We start from the raw sequence: 22,752 nt of genomic DNA on the forward strand, positions 1-22,752 counted from the left end.
TGTGCTTCACTTTATCGCAATGATACTTTCATCCTATTTCTGCAGCGTTCGAAGTGTTCGCCCATCACGATCTATTGCTCTCACGATCGTAGAAATTTATCTCGCTATGTGAGACGTGATATCTCTTAGTACATTCTCTTTTTCTCTCCTCTTACATACATCTCGCGCATCGCGCTCGCCTTATATTCAGATCGCGCACGCTGCAGTCTTCCTGCGCGCTGACTCGTGTGTTGCTGGTTCCTTCTTACAGCAAGTGCAAGTTCGGTGTCAGTAACGTCCAATACGATTTAGCCTCGAACTTATAAAGAACAGAAAATCTCACGTAATATTTTACTTATAACTGACGCGCATCTGTATGTGCCGCAACGCGTATTGTCTGTTATTACGAAACGCACGCGCACGCGCGCACGTCGATTTATTCCGATGACTAAACAATTAGGAGATTGTTACGCAACGCGTGGCAGGATGATGCAGAGTCGGCAATAAACTACGTTCATCACGAACGAGAGAAATTCCCTCGAAACTCAGACACAAGGGAACGCGTTTCGAGTGGGGCGAAATGCAGCAGTGTTGTTTTTAATATTGCCTAACGCTGTATACGACTCGAGTCTAACGACGGGACTTCTGCTCACATCGGATAATTCGCCGCCGTGCAAATGGGCTTTAATGGTCAATTCGTTAGTGAATCTGCGGTCGTCGCCATATATGCTCGCGATAGAAACTGAATAGGTGCGCATGCACGAGGAGGGCGCATGAATAAGAATCCCGCGATGCTCCTCGCTCGAGTTTCTATAGCACGTCGAGATGAATGAAACGTTCTGTTACGTCGCGTATTCGAGACGCGAGACTTCTGAACGAGTCAAAGGATTTGGTGACGTCACGAGGATTAACTAGCTAAATACCCGACGTGAATTAAGCATACGCCCACTTGCATCTTGTCGCAGGGACGCTAACTTGCTGAAATAACAGCTACCGTGGTTCAGGCTATGTACGCGCGTTCGTCTCTCGAAAAAGACAAATATACCCTTATGCCGACGACAATGATATCGGTTGCACTGATTGGCTAGAGCGAGCAATGTCGATATAATTGTATGGCGATGCGTTCAAAGCTGGAATGCGGGCCGCGCGACCGCAGTCCTAACACATGCTGAAATAAATAGACTTTATCTATCCTATATCAGATTTGTTATTACAAAAGTACCGTGTTTCAGTTTGACGAACAATTCCTATAAAACGTCGTGCACTTGCATAAGTATTTGTTCGTATAATAATAGTGTTGCAGCGGTTAGTGATAGTTTGTTGGTGATAATATTTTATGTGTCTCCATTGAAATAGAGACCGAAAGATTAGTGAAGGTATCGCGATTTAAGATAAACTACTACCGATCGGTGTGCTGTTCGATTTTACGTTCGATATCTCGTGTGTATTCGGCAAACGTTATTGAATCGGTATCGAGATTAATGTCTGTCGATACCGATGTCAAGCGTAAGTTTTACGACGGCGGGTGCGCGATTAAAATTTTAGCCAGCCGTAGGCGAACTTTCGTTTTTACATTGTCGTAAAATGGCGCGTATGGACGTCGTTTTCGGTGGAATAATTCAGCGAGCAGTCCGCCGCCGGGTTACTTTTACGATCGGCCGTTCATAAAAGGGGACAAATTACAGCGCCGCGAGGCGTCGCGTCGCGTCGCGTCGCGCCACGCCACGTCGTGTCGTGTCCTGCCGCATCCCGTCGCGACTATTCCCGTTTGCAGAATTATAAAAGTCTCGGTCGCGTCGTTTTTGAAAAAGAGGGAAAAAGGTGGAAAACCATTATCGTGAAAATGGAGTTTAATTAAAGTATCCTGGCCCAGATGGTGGCCCGCTCGAGCGTGCGCTTATTAAAAGAAAACGAGCGAGCTTCGTTGAACGCGAAAAAGAGAGCTCTCCTCGAGCGAACGTCCCACGAATTAGCGGCGTCTCGTAATTCGATTTGTACCGTGCGCTTTTATTAACCGGCTTCTTTGCCCGGCGAGCGTTAGCTGTGACGTGCACAAGCGAATTTTCTTTTGGGTGGCAAATTTCGTTACCGTCAAATAACGCATACGATTATTACGTACTTTTTCACTCTTCCCATTATCCCGGGGACTTTGTATCGATAACTTGTATCTCGATGCATGTACGACGAATTTCTATCTTTGCATACAACTAACGGTTTCATTGATGTTTCACAACCGTCTCAGGCTTCTCGAGAAGAAGAACGCTCGTGTCGCAAAGTTACGAGCATCCGCGGAAACGTATTCCTCGTCCGAGCTCTCGACTTACCGCGTTAGTCAGAACTTCCGACAATTATACTGGAATTATATCTCACGGAGGATTTCGAGGTAGGCTGGGGGTTGCAATCGGAATTAGCAGTTCCGGCATTTGTGGCGTTTCCAAACTACCCCGGGGATTCCGAGACTAATAATCATCCTTGCTCCTGCTCATGTTTGGAACACACTGGTGTCCGCGACCGGTAGGCTCATTCCGATTCGAAAAAGCTCTTCAAAGCGACGGAAGCTCGCCATAAAGCGCCGTGACCACTGTGTGCGGAAATAAACGTTATATTGTATACTGTATGCTTTATTGTATATGTACGCAAAATATTGCTGAACCCGTGTAATCGGTTTATTAAACATGTTTCTCAATTATAAAATGTAATCCACTCTAATAGTTGAACCGACGAGATTCCAAAACTCCAAATTGTTGCGATTCAACCCAAATGATTTCAATAATTCGCAGTCTTCTCTGAATTATCTAGAATTCTCTCATAAAATTTCCTCGTACATTGCATTATAAATTGCGTAATCAGCTTTTCCTTCAAGACTGTGAAAAGCGGCAAACAGAAGAAAAAGTAGCGTTTCCTAACTAGCATTATTATTTGTAATTATATCCGAGTTATTACTTCCAATTGAGTGGAAATCCCATTGAAATTTGCCCGGAGTTCATTAAGGAAGAAACTTGTATACACTGATGCTTGTTTCCGCATCTCCGAATTAATTTGCAAAAAATTCCTCGAGTTTCAATCGCTCGGAGCCTGAGATTTATCAGTAGCTCCCGACGTCGTTAATAAAGAAAAGTCAATTGGTCGAAGAGCCGAATGGATGAAAGAAAATGCGAGTAATCTGGCGAGCAGCAGCCTTTACGGCGAAGCTCTGCTCCACCGTATGACGCGTGCGCGGTATCCGATCAGAAATACGCGGAAAGGAAAAGGCGAAAGGAATACCGCTCTGCACGCGAGGTATTTCCTCGGATGCGCGAGGGCTGACTATAGTGCGAAAGGAGAGGGGGAGTATAAAAAGGAAGCGGACCTCTCCCCCCCCCCGTGCCTTGGCAGTTTTTACGAAAACCTGTTCTCTGCGGTTCTGGCTGCAACCTGTGCCTCGTGCACCTGCACGAATAAAAGAGGAGACCCCTCTTCAGCTTCTCAGCGGGCCACCTCAAGCTTCCCCCGTGAGATAGCATTGTGTGTCTAACTACCGTTACACCGGGTGTCCCGCGAATTATCAACCGGTGATGAAACGCGCGCACGAAAGAGAAAGGAAAATTATGTGGAAATAATGTTTTTGAAAATTCCACATAGTCGGACGTTTGTAATTCGTTAGAGCTCCCGCCGGCAGAAGGTACGATTAATCTATAAACTTCGACGAAGCCGTTTGCATCAGCCATACCCATAAATCACCGCGCGAATTCGCGTGTACGAGAACTCGGACTATTAGTAGAAATTAGCGGACATTACTAAATGGAAAGGTAGCGCGTAGATTTTCGTCGAGTAAATTGTCTCTCGATTTTACTCGAGAGAAATCGTTTTGAAGAAATCTGCTCATAAATACGTAGCTGAAAATATCACGAATGTTTTCTGTCTCTTAAAAATGATGACTGACAATCGACTTGATAACACATCACCGTATAACGTTATCGTCAATTATATTTTCTGATATATACTCAAACAGTAATAGAGATTGACGTCTAAGTGTTTTGATAGCGGATAATTTCTGAGTTGTACTCGACCCAACTCCGGCGCTCACAACTCCGGACTCTAATTAATTTTTCAAAACCGTAAAAATACGTCGAGCACGTTGACACGCTCGAGTAGAAGTCTCGAATCGCCATCGAATTTACAGTTACTTTACGGAAATCGAGATTTACCGCTATGATCGTTGCGCATCTTTTTTGCGAAGAGCCGGTCGCGTCGTTGCAGCTTCCTGGCTATTCTCCCTTTCTTTCCTTCCTCCTTTCTAAAGAACGACGCGATGACGAAGAATCGCGAGACGAGGGGGAGAGAGAGAGAGAGAGAGAGAGAGAGAGAGAGAGAGAGAGAGAGAGAGAGAGAGAGAGAGAGAGAGAGAGAGAAAGAGAGAGAAAGAGAGAGAGAGAGTAGTTCTCTCCTCGTCTTTGTTCCCAGCTATATCCACCTTGCTATCCGAGCCTAATGGTAGTTAGGGTCCGTCATTAAAGCGATAGGTTGGCCGTGACTCCCTATAGCTGCTCGGCCGCGCTTCCGTTAGGTTCGTTTTCGCGTGAACTGGATTAGAACGAGCCTCGGGCCTGGCATCACAGGATAACGATCCGTGGGAATTGGACTAGCGGGTTAAGGAGAATCGCCGGTGGCGGCGATAACGACGTCGACTACGACGGAGTCGATGACGATGATGACGGCGACAGTGACGGTGGGCTGGGACGATCGGATTTCTGGCCGACGTTCCCCGTCGGTCGTTAAACCCGCTTGTTGTCGCGTGAAATATACGGGCGTCGCGGGTTATGCCGACTTGCGCGTCACCTGACTCCGTCAGGTGGATTCATCTCTCGTGCACCGGATCTGGTCGTCTCGTTTGATGGCGGTGTCACAATTTCGAGCAGACGACCGCTCGTCAGATCAACTCGCCGTGAGAACCTTTCCCATCGCGATGCTTCGCGAAGCACAACCACGTTGAATGTTATTAAAATGTTACTGAAATTTTCGAATTTTGCGAATATGTTACGATAATAGATAACTCGAAGCACAGAATTTTAATTCAATGACTGACCCTGCAGATTCCGTCAAACTGAAAGTACTGAAAGTAGAGTGGAGAAAAATCCCAAGATACGTCTATTACATCTTAATACCGTAAATCATTACTTAAACCGCGCATTGTAAACGAGAGGCTTAAAAAAGGATTTACTTAAGAATTAGTTAATACACTGAAAAAAAAATTATATTAAAATTAAACAAATATTTGTTCGAATACGACTGTGAATACGTTTATTTAAATGAAGCAATTATTTTCTAAAATTCAAGAAAAAAGTTTACATTCAGAGAATCTCTGTATTTAATTTTAGAAATTAGTCGCTTGATTTGAATAAATGTACTCACAGTCGTATTTGAACAGATATTTGTTTAATTTTAATACAATTTTTTCTCAGTATATAACTGAAAAAGTTACATTAAATGTCTTCGTGACACTCTAATCGTGCTATTGTGAGAGATAATCCATACATATGCGTTTCTAACGATATGACACTGAAGGCACGAAGATAGGAAGCCGTACATATAAGAAGCGTGTAATTTATAAAGCGAATGTCCGCGACAAGATGTAGGCGTCGTGTTTCAATTTAACGGCGCGTTAAATAAATGACACGAGCAGGCTCGTAATCGTCTCATTTAACTTTAAATTCTCTTCCTCTCCTCATCTCTCTCTCTCTCTCTCTCTCTCTCTCTCTCTCTTTTCTTGTCTTTTTCTATTTCTCTTTTCTGCACATTGTCGTTCACGCTCACGGGTTTATACATTCGATTATCAGCGTCCTTTGTATCTGAATGTCCGACAATGTCGCAGTTTGAAACATCTTTACGTGGTGGCACTCGTTAAACCTTTAACAGAGCTCTGTCGTTATTAAGAGCAATTATTGGGAAAGTGTCTCGCCGAATGCAGATACTGGACGATTAATCAACCTTGAATCTCGCTGATTACTCACACGTGCAGGACACTCCCGCGACTCGCGTATCCGTCAGCGCTGCTCGTTGCAATCCCGCATTAATAACTCTCCGCCTCCGCATCGTGTGTGACGTAGCAACGCGGCGCAATTAACGTTTCATTTTTCTCCGTGCTCCGAGGAGCATAAAATCGATCCGCAACAATTCTGCGCCGCGTAGCTCCCGACGATCGCGGTTAAACGTTACGCACGCGTCGCATGCACCGAATACGCAAAGAGACACAGAGAAACACTGTCGCTCGTATTCCGTTTAAGTTAACGCGCGTCCGCGACGATCCCTCTGCTGCAAAATACAAGTGTCTCTTTTTAATTGTTCTCTCTCTTTTTTATTATCTCTCTTTATTTGTTCTTCTTGAAAAACAGATGTTCGAACCAGAGTGTATCGAACAGTGTTTTGTCGGAGGATCCGTGACGTCTGATAAATATTTATCTGCCGCCGTGGGCTTTATTAGTGGCAAATATTTGGCCGTATTTACGTCGCTGGGAGCGACAAATAGTATCAGCAGAGATGGAGAGAGAGAGAGAGAGAGAGAGAGAGAGAGAGAGAGAGAGAGAGAGAGAGAGAGAGAGAGAATGGAGGGAGAATAAAAAGGGGAACGACGACGACGGCCCTCTCGTATATACGGGGCCTCTCTATGCCGCCCATAAACGGACTCGGTCGAGCGAATAATTTATTGCTCGCAACGAGCGTGGCGAGATTTGCATAAAACAGGGGTTTTCGCGCGCGAATCGATCGCGGAATCGGGCATGACGTTCGGCGTCCGGCACGTCTCGCGCACCTTGTATGCACTTACGCACCTGTCCGTCCTAACAAATGCACGTGTTTTCCGAGCACGATAAACCGGCCCATCGATTCGCGATGAGCATCGAAGCGCGAGCGCCTGAATCGCGAGAGGCCAGACCACCCACGTGATATCTCGCACGAGTCTCTCTTGAAATCGCCAGTGATTATTACGTTTCGGATTATCACCTTTCAATTCATAATCGCGCTGGCGCTCCTTAACGCGCCCGCACATAACATGACGAGTATCGAATGTATCATTCGGTTATATATTAAATATTTCGCTGCGCTGCTGCCGGTAGGATTAGTGGCCCGCGCGTTCTCCTCGTAACGTATTCATAGATTTCCATTTCTATAACTGTATTCAATAAACCGCGAATGCATCCATCTCCGAGTGAATATTTTCCCTCGCTGTGGCTAATTGCGCCCGCTGTATCTGCTTTAATATTGTATCCTTAAACAACGCTGATTACGCGTGTACGCGTCGCGTCCATGCTCCCGATCGATGCGATTAATAAATTAGCACGTCGCGCCGCTCGAACGAATATCGCAATTATCGAAAGCGCAGCGTGTTGCATTACGGTCTCGTGAAAGCGGGTTGCATCGCGTGCGCGAATGATTAATCGTGTTCGTACACCAACGATCGTACGATTCCGGCGATTCGTTCTGATTATCTTCGATCGGCCGGCTCGACTTGCCGAAAATTGCGAGCGCGCGCCCGAAATGCCGATGGCAGCGATCGATCGGCAATCGAGCGGTATCGCCAGCGCGGCGATATCGCTCCGATACAAAACGCATTTACCGTATTTTTAGTTAAGACCGACGTGTCCGGCGCGCCACGTTATTGGAGGATGCGTTTTTCTGAAATATAACCCCGCAGTATTCGAGTTGTACTTTACGTTGCAGTAGCTGTTTTATTGTTCGACTATCGTATAAATTTTCGTCCGCGTTCCGACAATATTTTTCTTTTACGACTTACGTAAATCGCATCTTTTTTTCTTTTTTTAACCAACGTATTTCCTGCTTCGCTGCACATTTCTGGGTCAGTTCGAACGTTCCAATTCTTTCGCGACGTCTGTTGCGCAGTCTTTTTTGGGAGAAATTATATTTATTATCGTTGCGATTAAATTTTCAACGTTCTGTCCGGTCTGTATGGTCAAGAATACATTAACAAATTTTGCTGTTCGCAATTCATGCCACATCGGTTTAATCGCTTTAAAAAATAAAGTTCATAGAAGATTAATTGACTGTGTATAAACGATCATGTGTAAATACATAATATTTAATATCAATTATGTCGATTAAGAATGTCGATATAAGAATTGAATAGCTTCTGAAAAACTGAGAAACATGCCTGATTTAAATTCAGAACGCGAAATATCTCCTTCTTGTTGATATTCAGCTAAACGAAACTAACGCTAGCGCTAATTCTCGCAAATACTGACGATTCGCTACGTAACAATTTATTATTTTCGCAGTCGGTGTTTCTAGCGGATTAATGCGCGTCAACAAGCCCAGGGATACTCCGCTGCTGAAAATTAAAAGGAATTACTGAACAATAGCGTCATCCGGTCTATCGCGAGCACCGCGCGTGGCACATTAATTTCGCCCTACGTTATTTTTCACTGCTTATCGCGGTAATTGCATATCCCGCCGCGATGAGAGAGATTTTAATTCTATCTGAAGTACAATGTCACGCGTTCGTATGTACATCACGATGCAATTTTCGCGCGATTCTTCGCATCCTCTCTTAGCGACACCGTTGATAACGTTTCGTCACTAACCCATCATAAATTAACGACTCTTCATAGAATTTTCACACAGTCAGAAAACAAAACCACCGACGATCGCGCGTCCCTCCCTTTCAAACAATAATAGATTTCGAATAATTGAGAGAGTGATAGGTTTGCGAGACGTTTGTTTATCCCATATAACCCCCATGAATGTCTTTGTGCCAAATTATCGCGTAATCCGCGGTGGTCATTTAATACGGCGGCACGGCACTCGCGTGGACGAGAAATCAATGTCGTTATGTTACCGTTACCGTTGTCTCGGCTCCGCGTTTTGGACCGTCGGCGATAGTGAGGGAAGAACGACTATCTATTTGATCTCGAGGGCAAACATTTGCCTTGGGTAAGAGTGAACGTTTGTGATGACGAGCGCGAGTAGGCGGGGGTGAGTTTCCGCGTTGAAACCCTCTCGCTGCACCCGGCGGATGACGAGGTCGGCTTATTGTAATTAATAACCGCGGAGTGCGGCGACCGAGTAAGCCGGCAGAGTCATTTCGTTTGAATGGACCGTAATTCAGCGTCGCTGGGTCGTTTCTTCTGAATAGAGCTTAATTCTGGACTCGCGCGTCATCCCGTCGCGTCTTCCGCAACGAGATTGGAGAACGAGGGCCACACATAGGACGTTAAGGGTTGATTTTGATGGATTACCGCTGTCGTCCTCGTGGAATTTCAAGCAATCCCGCGGGAACGCGATTGTCGTGGATGTGTCGCCGACGAACTTGACAGAGAAACGCACTCAAGCAAGCGTTCATGTGCGCCGTTCTCCTTTCCCTCCAGCCGCTTCTTTCCCCTCGGCTTTCCCCTCGGCTTGGCGCATCGGGCCCTCGCGAGGCCAAGCCAATTATCCTTTTTTGTAACGCGAAAGTCGCTCTCGCTTTCAAGCGAGCCATATCATCATCGCGGTGATCGGGGGGACAGTTTCCTATGCTCTCGCGCTTAACCGCGCGTCAACACTTGCCTATATTATAAATCGAGTTACACGCTGGCGCTTGTAGCTCGCGTTAAATCGACTTTATGATCCTATCGCACGGGAGGAAGACGGCCGTAGTTCGCCGTTTTTCCTTCATGAAACCTGCCGTGCACGCGTGGATGAAATATCAGCGTTACCTTGCGCGGCTCCCCCTCGATCTCGCGCATTTATCCTTGCGCTGTGAAGTTGACTCGTTTCCTGCCGCGGTCGCGCTTAAGCTACGGTAAATCGCGCGGCCGCTTTGAACTTTTCAACAACTCCTGTCTTCTTCGCAGTTTCGCAGGCGCGCGCGCGCGCGCGCGAGCGCGAGCGAGACAGCTTAGCTCGATCCAGTGAGTTTTCGAAAAGTAGAGCGACACGAGAGCGCGAACGTCGTTGCATGTCGCCGGTGCACAGATTAGCGCAGCACATGCTTCTGTTTACCATATCCATGTATATTTATGCCTTCGCGAGCCGGCGAGTAGAGGAGCACATGTCTTCCACGGCTGGGTCGCGCAAAACCGGAAAGTTTGTGAAAGCCTAACGAGAGTCATTTGTACGAAGGCGAAGTTTTAGGAGCGCGTGAAAGGAATAGCGAAGGTTTTCCCTTTCGCGGAGGGACGCGCTGGGGTGTAAGTTGCGCAATCGTAGGTCACACGGCCAGCATCGAAATGCGCACTGAATTCCCACCTCGCAGAAAAAGGCTCGATAAGGGTCCCTCATTGGTACTTGGACGCACGGGAAATAAAGTAGACGCGCCAGCAGCGACAAAAGAGGAACGATAGACCGCGATTTATTGCAGGCTTGTTGACTGCAAATTCGTCCAATTTTGACGAGAGAGAAACACGATGAGAGCGAACTCGCGTCATTATTATTATATTATTTATAATAATTATTATTACGCTCGCGAGAAACAATACGCACAATGTTAGAACAAACAAACGGTCGACGCTGAAATGATGATTGGAAGCATAGAAAATTCTAGCGGAATCAAATACTCCGATATCCACGAGAGCGAGACAAATATTTGCACGATCCAAAAGTGGAAATAGTCGAAGCGTAATAAATCCAGGATGGTAAGAAAACGAGTTGTCAGACGTCTGTATACACAGAGACGCATGCACTGTACGCATGCGCACGTATACATCGCCGCCGGCAATAATTCCGCGAGAGCACGCATATGACGCACGTGAAATACGAGGCTGCGCCAATTAAGTTGTTTGCCGGCGCGCCGGTTATACCTTCGCGCAAATAATTCATTAACGAATGCCGTCGTGCCGCGCGGGTGGATGAACTGGCGCCCGGAGTCAGCAGGTGGTTTAAAGTCTGCGCCAGTCGACTTTAAGCTTCTCCACCACGTGAGTCGGCCGCGTAATGCCGGCGCGCGCGCTGGCTGCGAGTTTCATAGCGGAGCTTCTCCGCCCGCGCCGGCGAAATTCGTCTCTCGACGAGTCTGCGCTCGCGCCCGGAATACTTAGGTCGGATTTTCGAGTACCGATACCCAGAGCATCCACCGAAGGGGATGGGCAAATAATTGAATTTAGATTGAAGGGTTGTTTCACGATGTGCCGTCTCCTCTCCTCTCCTCTCCTCTCCTCTCCTCGCTCCTCTCACGCGCTCGTCCAGACTCGTCTCGCTTCGTCGATTAATTTGCGGGGCTTCTCTCGCGTGAGCTTTCAGTCCTCTCTTCGCAAAGGGGTTCTTACCGTGCCTTGTAGGTCTTCGATGCGCGGAAAAACACACTATCGGATAATTTCGCGCTGTGGCGGTGCCTTCTTCCTCTCGGTGGGATCGTTTACCCACCGCTCGAAGAGAGCGTTCTCCTCGCGCGGAAAAGGCGTTCGATTATGCAAAGCCGCGATTGCAGCTGGCGACGACGAAAGCGAATAACGATTTGAATGTTTTTAAGGGTCTTCGGCATTTGCGTATTACTCGAGCGCGAAAGCGGCGCCTCGCTCCTGAATTAAATTAATCGAGATCGAACGACGGGATTTTAGCTCGGGCTCGGGCTCGGGCTCGCGAATTCGACACAGCCGCAGCGACGGTGGAATATCCGATAATACAATTTAACAGATAAAATTGGAGGGATCTCCAGAAGATTCTCTCTTCGCTCTTTCACTCTTCTTCTCCCGCGAGGCTGACGGATCAAATGATCCGTCGTAATGTTACAACTGCTAAATCGTTCACTTGAAATTTCAACGAGTGCGATGCCCCCCGCTTCTTCCGTCCGCTTCTCGCGCGCAATCTGCGTAATGATTTCTTCGCGGCACATTAGCGGGCCGGCTTTCATGAGGGTAGGAAGTCTAACGCGTTCAACATTGCACGAGATGACGGGACGCGATACGCCATCGTGGCCGCATGTATTTAACATGCGAGTTGCGTAACTCGGAACGAGCGGCTTGCTCGCTCGGCCTGTACGCGCCGCGTACGACTACTAACCGCGCGCACGCATACGCTGTAAAAAGCCGCGGCTGGATGAGAGACGGGGCTTCCTCCTCCTTCCTTCCCGCAGTTTTCCTCGCCTTGCTTTTTCCTCGCGAAGCCGTGAAAACGCGTATTCTTCGCGTCGTGACGCGAGGGGAACGCCGTCGCGCCGCCGCGCCGCCGCGCGCCAGCCGTTCCTCCGTTTTCCACTTTTAGATTGCGAGCCGCGTCTGCGGGCGAGACAACGCGTCGCTGATATTTACGGAACTTGCGTGCGCTATGAATTATTAATGACCACCCGGTACAATCGTCCGCGTCGGCGCGGCGCGTGGTCGGCACATCGGGCTAAATAAAGCATTTTTCATATCGCATAATTTACGCGCTCTCGTTTCGTTGCGCCCCGCGCGACGCATTCTGCGCGCTGGATACACGTTACGCAGGTGTAATTATAGGGACGCACGTTCGAAAGTGCGCAGCGACATTAAATGAAAATTTGACCCGCCGTTTCATGGCCGTTGAATTATTTCGGCGCTCCTCGGTTGCTCCCGCGGAATTATTCAGTTTGGACTATAAAACATAACGACGCGCTCTCGAAACTCGGCCCCGGTTTTGTCCATCCAAACAGGCCGTTAACGAAGACACGCGTGAGTACGACCACAAATGCGCTCGTATTTAACAGTTGCTCCCGAATGTGCCCGGGAATCGGATTACAAAGTCCCGAGAAAATGACCTCCGTATTTTGCGCCACGTGCGAATCATGAATTTCATGGGTCGATCGGGAATACATTATCGGACATCAGCGGACGCGGAAAGCGGCTTCCACGTAAGTCACGGCAGCTACTACTTTCGGACCCGGTGTAATGAAATTCGAACTCGGGTCGACTGTAGCTACGATGATCAAATTGGGATCGTTAATTCCGTTGCGATTGCATTCACCGCGATCTTTATCCGTCGCGTGGTACAAATTTCAGCCGAGGATTTCGACATTTCTCTCTCGTGAATTTTTACCGACGCTTTTATCGCTACGTCCCGGTCCAGTTTTGGGATATATTTTTGTGCAGAGATTATCCGATATCGGAGAGCGCTTGAAACTCGAAAAGTCCTTTTTTCGTGTTTCGCGATACAACATAACTGATGTAATAACGTAAAAAAGCCAGTGAGACGCGATTTATCAAAGTCAGTCACCAAAGTAAATTTGATCTTTTCTACATACGCCATGTTTGTTCACGACCCTACAGCGAATTTATCGTGACTTTATCGTGGCCGTGTATCGTGCGACTTTGTCACAGCTCTCTGTTGCACCTTTCTTGATAGGCTTATCATGGCTCTGTCATGGCGTTCTTGACGGTTAGCCGGTAACGCGATCCTACGCGGTATTACCGCAGCGGAAATGTATCGCAATTAAAAACACTATCGATCACCCTCATTCCCGTCGTGACTGCGTGATTTATAGGGGTGTAATTGTACTTGCGAGCATCGAAGTCGAAAGCAGGCGCGCGCGTATCGCGCATTACCGTGTGCAAATCGAGCCGAGTCAGGGGTCGGCCCATCGAAATCCCCGAAGAGCAGCCAGGCGCAATTTTGTCGTGCGATTAATGACGGTCGCTATAATGGATCGTGGGTATTATTCAGTAGATAGCGCGGTTTCAAGGCGAGCCGGACGCGGGTTTTTCCCGCGGGTGGCTCTCGGCCGGAGCGAAAACTCGTCTTTTCTGCAAAGTATCCCCGCGCTGATACTCTCTCTCTCTCTCTCTCTCTCTCTCTCTCTCTCTCTCTCTAATGATAGTTGCGTGTGAATTAATTAGAGGCAAGAAAGTAGCGGTCGATATCGCGCGCCATCAGAAGGATATTACGGGAAAAACGCCGGCTGTACTTTGAAGATGCAAGATTACGCTAACTGAACTTGATTGTCGGCTATTGTCGGCGAGATTGTACACATCACCAAGCTCAACGGCCAGTTGTTGATACGCCGAGTGTTAATTTCGCGGAATTGAAAATTCCGAATCTGCAACGGCACCTTTGAGAGCGCGCGACTCCTAATTATTCGCGCGATAATATTCATGAGGCAACGTTAGTCGGAAACTGCGCATATATATATCGCGGCTAGCCCGTTTCGGCGAGAAGTGGAAAGCGAGAAGCACAGCTGCGACGCGGTGCGTGCACTTAGAATGCACAAACGGTACAATCGGACCGCGGTGTGGTGCCGCGGCCGGCTTGCCATAACATGACACTAACTACTTGGATTTAAAGCCAGACAAAGCGCGTGTAACACGAGCGGCAGCAGGAAATCTCGCGATTCCGGTGCCCTTCTCAGCCCCTTCGTCGCGTCGACCTGCGGCATATAACTACGCCTATAGCTTCTTCTGTTCCCGATTCTCCGTCGTTCGCGGTGGGCTGCGCGTTTCGCGTGTGTGTGTGTGTGTGTGTGTGTGTATGTGTGTATGTGTGTGTGTGTGTTTGCGAATGAGCATGGCGCGGTTTCCGAGTGGCTGACTGGACAAATTAAAGTTTCAACTGGCTCGCTCTGCCTTTCCGTGCTTGTCTTGGAAATTTTCGTCCAAGCACTTTCTCGTAATCGACCATCGCGATATGGAAATGAATATGTAGATTTAATCGAGCGCACGTTCGCACGCGCGCACGACTATCGTTTATACCGAGTCGTTTCGTTTAACTCTGCTTCTGAAATGTTCGCGCTTAAAGTGAGCCGTTTGCTGCTTGAAGCAAGCACCTTCAAAAGCAGCACATCTCGATTCATTTCGCCACACGTGTCAATATCTTCAAATTTTCAAGTACTTTCAAACAACTAATATTTCACCTTCCGTTTCTCGCGTATACGTTCGTTTACGTCCAATTTGTGAGAATGTGATAATTAAGCGATCATATTTAGCACTGAGAATTTCACGATCTCTCTAGTGGCGAGCGCGCATCGAGTTTCGTCCCGAGCGTATATTTCCTATACCCGACACCGAAACTAATTCTATCAATTTAACTTCTTACGACTCCTACTTTCAAGCGACGGGGTAATTTCGTTTTTCGGTAGATACTTAAGTTTCTCTGCTCTTGTAACGTCTTCTTTTTACGCGAGGCGTGCGCCCTTAGACGCATTTTCCCAGCGAGCAATTCTCGCGATCGGCGACGACACCATTTATCGACTTTTTTTTCTTTCGAACCTCGGCTCGTATCGCCAAAGCTAAGAAGGAAGTCCAGCGACCATGTAATTATCACCAGCCATCCTGAGGCGCCGAAGTAGCTCGCCGCGAATGGCGAAATTAAATTTTTCTTTTCCTGAGCGTCCGACTCAGAGGACGATCTTTCGCTCTCTCTCTCTCTCTCTCTCTCTCTCTCTCTCTCTCTCTCTCTCTCTCTCTCTCTCTTGCACTCTCTCTCGCACTCTCTCTCTCTCTCTTCACTCCATCGACCTTAAAACGAGCACCTTCATCTCTACCGTCTCTCCCACTCGCTCGCTCACTTTTTGCCACCTTGCACGACACCCGAGCGTTCCTCACGACTAATTCCACGCTCGTAATTGCGACCGTTGAAAAAAATTTACTTCCGCGGAACGTAAATGCCTTGGTGCCTTTGCCTAATTATAATAACTTCCTCTTCGAGATGGAGGGGAACGGAAGGTGGGTGATGACGAGGTGGGGCGCGCGGTGTTCTAGGGTCTTAAAAGGAAGATTGTGCTCTCTCTCTCTCTCTTAAACCGGCAGACCCCGGATGACGAAAAGATAAAATTTACTCTATGCAAAAGCAGCCCGCACGCGATGAACGTCCGACCTTCTTCGCGCCTCGTTCGCTTTACTCTCGCCTTGCCCTCGCCGCTTCCGCCTCTTCTTACGACTTTATAAAGGAGGAATGCCCGCGTCCGGGAGAGTGTTTACCCTCGGATAGAGTCAATGTTTGCCCAGTACGGCCCAGTCTTCCGCGAAGGACCACCTGCCAAAATTAACGAGTCAGATCAAGGAAGGAAGCGCGTCCTGCCGGTCGCGGGGAACGGCTAAAGTCAATCAAGGATTCTTGAAGGAAACTTCCAATCGGTTGCGCTCGGACAGGCTGCTCAAATTCATTCCGCGGTGTTAGGAAGCGCGACACTTACCGCTCAACTTTCACTAATGTCGTCATTACTTTTCGTCGACTTTTCGGTGAAAAAAGTGCGAGGGAGCAGTCACCATGAAAAATACCGACCTTCCGCCCCCGCGCCATCCATCAAAGGACCAAGTTCGATAACCTGAGTGTCATAAATCCTTCGACGGGCTCTCTCATCGAGTCAGCCGTCCAATCACGACGCCCACTTGTCATCGCGTCGCCTCCTAATTGGATCGAAATCTGTTATCGTCATCAGCCGCTGTGATTTTTATAGCATTTCAGGCATTTAAGTGATATTGCCTCCTAGAAATCTTGTCGATAGTCTTATTTCCTTGTAATGATGGATCGTTGCGGGCTTGGACAATTCCACGATTCCTTGTCTCAGCAAGAACGACAAGAACTCCAATGTCGGTTGATTGAAACATGTCTGGCATAAGTGTTTAATAATTATGCGCTTCTTAATTCCTTCTTAATTGTGCGACTCGCGTAGCCGGGTGTTCCCGGAAGCGTCTTCGGCGTACGAAACGTCGTACGAAACGGTGCTCAAGTTTCTCTCACGTTGGAAACGCTGAGGAAGGATTTCGGAGAGTTCTGCTGGCGCCGGGATCTGCCTTTCGCTTATCAAAATCCCGCGACTTTTCTCCCGCCATAAATTTCGTTCCCACGTGTTCTTGCGCCGTCTTTGTCCGGGTTCCACGGATGCAACCGAACCTGGCACAAAGCCCAAGATATCGCCGTCGTCGTCGTCGTCGTCGTCGTCGTCGTCGTCGCCAACAACGACTCTGCCTTATCTGTCGCGGCTCAAATACACATCGCGCTAAAGGCAACATAAAAACGCAAGTGCACAACGGACGCACGTGTTTCGTCCACGTTGTGCAACCGGAACGCCCGTGTGAACGCGACTTCCGCGCTTTCCCAAACGCGATCGAGCCCCTTGATTAACCCTTATCCGGCGGCCAGTCTGCGTCCGGATGCTTTTATTTCTGCAAATAAAAGGAGAGTATCGGACTGGTTCCGTACGTTCGTTCATTCGACCGTGTTCGCTCGCTCGTACATACGTACGTTCATTTGTCCGTTCGTTCATTCATTACTCGCGGAAACAATCACGAGCTATCGCTTAATGAAACCGTGCTTTTAAAGGAGGAAGAGGGAAGCGCGATCACTCGCCGGCTACTCGACGGATTCGTGAAGCGGTTCCGAATTTGGTTAACTAATTACCGCGGCGGAAATCGTTCTCAAATAGGGATCAAGTTCGTTAGGAATAACGACCGACGCAAATCCAGAACGTTAAACGGCGTATATTTTATCGCATATCGTCGTTCCAAGGTTTGATTGTGTTACACGCGTTGCACGTGTGCGTAATACTCGTGCGTTTAATTAGGAAATCACGGATGATATATTGCTGCGAGAGTTAACTTTCGATTGTCCATATCCGGTATAATTCTGACGGCGACGAACTGTGCTACGCGTGAAAATTAGCACGACTCTTCAGCTGTTCGTTATAGCGTCATTCTGTGGAGATTACTGCGACACTGCGAAGCTGTGCAATTTATATCGTTTTTACATATGCATTTTCATAATTTTCTACATTTTCGTTCGCTTTTACGAACAATGCAAAATTGGATATATATCGGAATATAACAATAACTGATATCCGCTTCATCGTTTTCCATCTTTCCGATTTATTCTATTTGTTTGCATTATTTTATTTCCACCGACGTTCGTTAAAGTTCATTTTTTTTTTTTTTTTTTTAATAAATTCGTCGTAATTTTATATTCGCTCTCTTTTATCGAGCTGTGTTACGTCGTATTCCAATCGATAGAAAGTTTCCTTTCTCCCCCGAGACTCTCCTTCAAGTTCAGGAGGGAAAGAAAAGTGAAGGTTCGTGGTGAACTCGGAACGAGAGCGAAATTTGATCCGCGAACGTAAGGACCCGTTACTTTTACGGTTTACCGCGCGTATTATCGGATCACCGGCCAATAAGTTCTCGGCAGCCCTCGCGGCCCTGACGTTAATTACAGCTCGATAATCCTACTTTCGTGAACACGGCGTGAAAGAGAAGGTCAGGCAGGGATCGCCCCGCAATGCAGCCTCGTGGAGACGAGCGCGAATTAAGAATTAGGGAAACTTATCGAGCGAAAGGGCGAAAGGAATCTTGCCTTCTCGGCGATGATCCCTCAATAACGAGGGGTCCATCTTCCCTTTTCCGGAACGCAATATTTGTCGATCGCATCGCCTTAGCAGTTACGCGAAGGAGTTAAGATTGGACCGACGAGATTAGGTTTATCGTATATTTTAGAGATAAAGTCGTCCTGCGTATGCAGAATAGCTCGATTCGATGTACTTTCATTTGCATTTTCTTCAACCAATCTCTGAGCGGACTTCTTCCGGAAGAAGTGTCGAATTGTCTTGAGTCGGGAGTCTGCAATTAATTTCATCCAAATGAAAAACAACGTCCTACTTCGAAAGTTATAAATACATTAAAAGTTAAATAATGAAAGTTGTGAAAAATGATGGCTCTTGTTTTACGAAATTCCACCATTTTTCACAACTTGCTTGCTGGTGAAAAAAGTTGAGCAGTTAGAGACATAAGCGTAGTAAAATCCTCGGCAAAATTTACTTTTTTTTTCTCTTGTTAATAAAACAAACACGCTCGTCGTTTCTAGACGATGCTATCCGAAGGTAACAATGTCGGGGCTAAATCAGATATTCAGCGGGGAAAAAATTACGAGCAATTTTCACTTCGTTAGAAGGCCAAGGGCCACCCCCTACGTAGCACCCCCTTTCACCCTCCCTTGCTGCACCAAATCCCCGGGGATCGCGGGGCGCCCTTTCCGTCTCTCTTCCGTCCCGTCGCCACACCCTCTCGTCCCTCTGGCCTTGTCTGTCTCTCTTTCGAATTATATCCTTTGAATCTACAATTATGGGGCGCCGCGAGGATGCGGGACACGTTTTCGCGAAAGTTGCGCGCCGAATACTAAAGCCGTGCGGCGCAAACAGGATCAATACCTCGCGTCGCGGGAAGAAAGCACACGATGGTCCTGGCTTGATACCTCGCTTGTCCTTCGGTTGGTCGACCGGTCGTTTCGCTTTCCTTCCGTCCTTCCTGCTCGGCACGTCACGGAGACGCTGACGGGACACCACCCAGTTCTCGCGTAAAGGACGAAGGGATATATTGGTCGCGGCGTGGGGGGATCTCTTACAGTTTGTGACGTAAAAGAGAAGGAAGAAGGAAGGGAGCCCAGTTTTCCCCTTTTATGTCTTCGCGCAAAGACCGTTGCGTAATATAATTGCATATTATGTCAAAGATAGATTATATATTAGATATTATTATAGCTGACGAGGAGGGGTGCGAGCTGTTTCTCGATTACGCGAGCCCGGATTTCCAGACGCGGATATTTTAAACTTGGAAATTCCCAGCGGCAGATTGTATTGAAGCGTGGTGCATAAATGCATCAGCGTGTGTTTACGTTTTGCGCGCGAAACAGATCGTTCCACAATTTTAGAATAACATTGAAGCTCTCACTTTGGTCGGCTACATATACGTTGTAAATTTCATAAAAATAAAAAATAGTTTCTGCGCGAGGATCGAGAGAATTGATCTTTGGTTCAGATGTACGCACAATTTGGATATTCTCGAGAATCCGCTCTTGTCGACGTCCCGTGGAATATCGGAACTGGAAACCAGATTCTTCTCCCAGCCGTAGTAATCCCGAGTTAAAAATAACCGTCCTTGGTCCCGAAAGCGGTCCGCCCGCATTTTGCTTCCGCGACGTCTTTCTATCAGCGCGAAACATCGGCCACTTGTGGTCCCGAAGTGTCGTCTCGTGTAACCCGCCATTTCCCCCGATCGCGAAATTTTCTTTCATACCGTGCGATTCGCCGCATATGTATTTTCCCCCGTAAAATTTCTCGTGGCTCTCTCGTGTCACGAACGTTGACCCTGCGCCGCAGCCTTAGGCTGTTTGCGATAAACGTTGTAATAGAGCGTGGTCTACCGCGAGAGAGGTACAACGGTTAAACGTAAACAAGATTCTTGAACGATCGATATGTGACGCGTGGTCTATTAATATATTATTATATTAATAGGGTCGAGCATTTTATTTAAGAGATTAAGAGATTTCCGGAGATGAATAATTTTAAAAAATCTGGATTGGCAAAAACACACGTTTTTTACACTTTTTATCTTTATCGATTTGAAACAATTTTGCACTCCCTCTTTCTCCGTCTCTCTTTATTCGATGATATTGTAATAAATTTTAATATTTTCTGTTACAGGTAGGCGATCATATTTCTTCCCGGTAAGGCTAACTTGGGCTGCTCAATGAGTGAGTAACTGAAACAAATCATATGACTCAACTGTCTCCTATTTCTTTTGCCGCCATTTATAAGCGGCTTCATCCACGGTCGCAGACAGCGTCGCGTAGATGTAGCGTTTGTCAATACGTGATCGCTCGAGCTTGAAATCGCTTTGATTCTGTCCTAAGTCCGTATGGACTTCCGGCTTGGCGGACGTTCAAGGTTTTCCCGAGAGTGATGTCAGGGACGATACAAGAGAGTAAAGCTCGGCAAAGTAAATCTCTAAAACCGTCAATATTAACGTGCAGTAACTTCCCGTCGTTCTTATTTTTATTCCCGAGTGAAAACTTCTTCGACGCGTATGTATCACGGAAATTGCTTTGAAATCTCGATACCGATGACTCGTATACACAATTAAAAGAAGCGTATGCGAGTGTGTGTGTGAGTGTGTTAAACATCTCGATTTCTCCGCAACAGCGCGATCACGATTTCTGAGCTGCCGCGCAATTTTCTTTCGGCACGATCACGCCAAGTTCTCTACTCCGCAGACTCTGATTATTTCCCCGGCAATAAACAATATCGATCGCCCGTCTAACTCGGTAATACGCGAGTCGCGCATTACACGTTTGCGGCCGCGAGCGATACGCCGGCTAGGAAATATAGTACACAGGCGCACACGTGTTCGCGTGTGCCGCGCGACATACGATCCTCGTTTAATCGCTTTACTCGTAGCGTTCTCTCCGACAATGCTCGCTTGTTCAGCCGCCCGGAGCGATCTCGAAAACGGTCGATCTACCATGACACTTAAAGTACTACCCGAAACCGCCTTCGCTTCCATCGGGAGCGACGTGCCCGCAATTCGGTGGGAGTCCCAGGTGCAACATCTTACCGTGTGGTATGCGAATCGACCGCTTGGAATCATATAACCTCGCCCTTAGCGCATCCCTGCTAAACATGCTCGCCTGATTTCGTTCCCGCGTCTTCCATTTTCTTTCGTTTTTTTTTTCCTTCGGACCAGCGTCGATTAAAGTACGTGGTCCTCTTTCGAGATTTCGATCGAGTGGAAAAGCGTGTTCCTAAGAATTGGGATTAAGAAAGGTCGGAATCGAACACTAAGACCTTAATTTTGCTGATCGACGAAGCGACGGAGAAGCGAAATTGAGTAAAGATCGACTAAGATCGACTGATGTTTGTAAATTGTGCGGCACAATCCGATCTTCATTTCAGTCCAAGCAAAAATAATTTAACGAACCGCTTAACGATAAGATTGCGTTGCGTAAAATATCAGCGTGAGAAGGAAATCAATTTGACTTTCCTAATCAACGTTAATCGCGCGATGTCAAAGCGGGCCAAGGAGCTCGAGTTCAGGCTAGTCTTTCGCGCCATGCAAGTCCGGGAGAGAGAATTGAGAACGAGCTATGTTGGGGAGCGTCGAGTCGCGCGAGCGATCCTTTTCTACGAGATCGGCGAGGAACAAAAAAGAATTTTCCCTACGAGCTGGTCGAGCTGGAAAAAAGTTTCGTCAAATACATCGGCCGAAATTCGATATCAGCGGATCCGCCGTTACCAAGCCCAGCCAGAGAGGGATAAACGGGATGTGTATAAGGGCAGGATGGAGGAAGAAGAGGGGTGAGTAAGCGAGGAAGAGGACGCCGTAGGAGAGGCGTTTCAAATTTCTCGATAAATTCCCTCCACCACCCTCACCCTCTTGTACGCATCTCTTCCCACGTGAAACAATGGTGGAGTGGCGTGGAAAGACGTCTCGAATTTCGCTGAATCAAAGGTGATGCGACGCGAGAGGGGAAAGAGGACGATCCGAGGGTGGTGTAGGACATAGGGGGATGTTCTACGGCGTGGACCAGGGGTGAAATCGATTTCGTCTACGGCCCTGCGTGCAGCCCATATTATCCCCCGCGGTTTCTATAGTGTCATTGTTAGTGTTGGACCCCAAAAGTGGCAAAGAGAGAAAGAGAGACTCCGCGTGTTATAAGAAAAGATCGAGCGTGTGGGGGATGGGTGTAAAGGAAGCGCGCCGGTCTGAGTGGGCTCGGCCACACAAAGCGTCTATATTACGTTTCCACTCTTATTTTTTTCTAGTGTCTCCGCCGGATCCGGCGGCGGCACGTCGCGCGGCTTACGTTTCCGCGAGGTGAAAGGGCTTTCTCTGTCTGCACGGAGTATCTCGCGACTTCGCGATCCGCGTAACTCGCTCATCTGATACCCAGCGCGTCGCTGACAAAGGGATTAAAAATATTTTGCAAGAGCGAATCCGGTCGTGAACAACGTCAAATAAAAGCGACGAACGAAGTCTGCTTATGTGCAAACGCGCATGAAATATCACCAATGAAACGCGGATTTACGAGATCTTTTGTTCTCGCTAAAATCGACGGCTGCAATTAGATTGCAGCAGCGGTAAACAATAGCTTCTGGGGAAT

General features: G+C 47.6%; 1 protein-coding gene and 1 long non-coding RNA gene across 5 annotated transcripts in view; one reads left to right on the forward strand and one right to left on the reverse strand.

The window, feature by feature from the left end:
* LOC112590512 (uncharacterized) overlaps window positions 1-6,293 on the reverse strand; it is a 47,152-nt gene extending 40,859 nt beyond the window's left edge. The window contains exon 1 of the long non-coding RNA XR_003114274.1: window positions 5,970-6,293. This is a non-coding gene — a long non-coding RNA (uncharacterized LOC112590512). The remainder of the gene's footprint in view (window positions 1-5,969) is intronic.
* The window catches only part of Fas2 (neural cell adhesion molecule fasciclin 2), a 101,287-nt gene that overhangs the window by 7,336 nt on the left and 71,199 nt on the right, over window positions 1-22,752 (forward strand). The gene's annotated exons all lie outside the window — the stretch shown is intronic.

Source organism: Harpegnathos saltator, unplaced genomic scaffold, assembly GCF_003227715.2.
Source record: "Harpegnathos saltator strain DR-91 unplaced genomic scaffold, Hsal_v8.6 scaffold844, whole genome shotgun sequence".
Taxonomy (NCBI): Eukaryota; Metazoa; Arthropoda; class Insecta; order Hymenoptera; family Formicidae; genus Harpegnathos; species Harpegnathos saltator.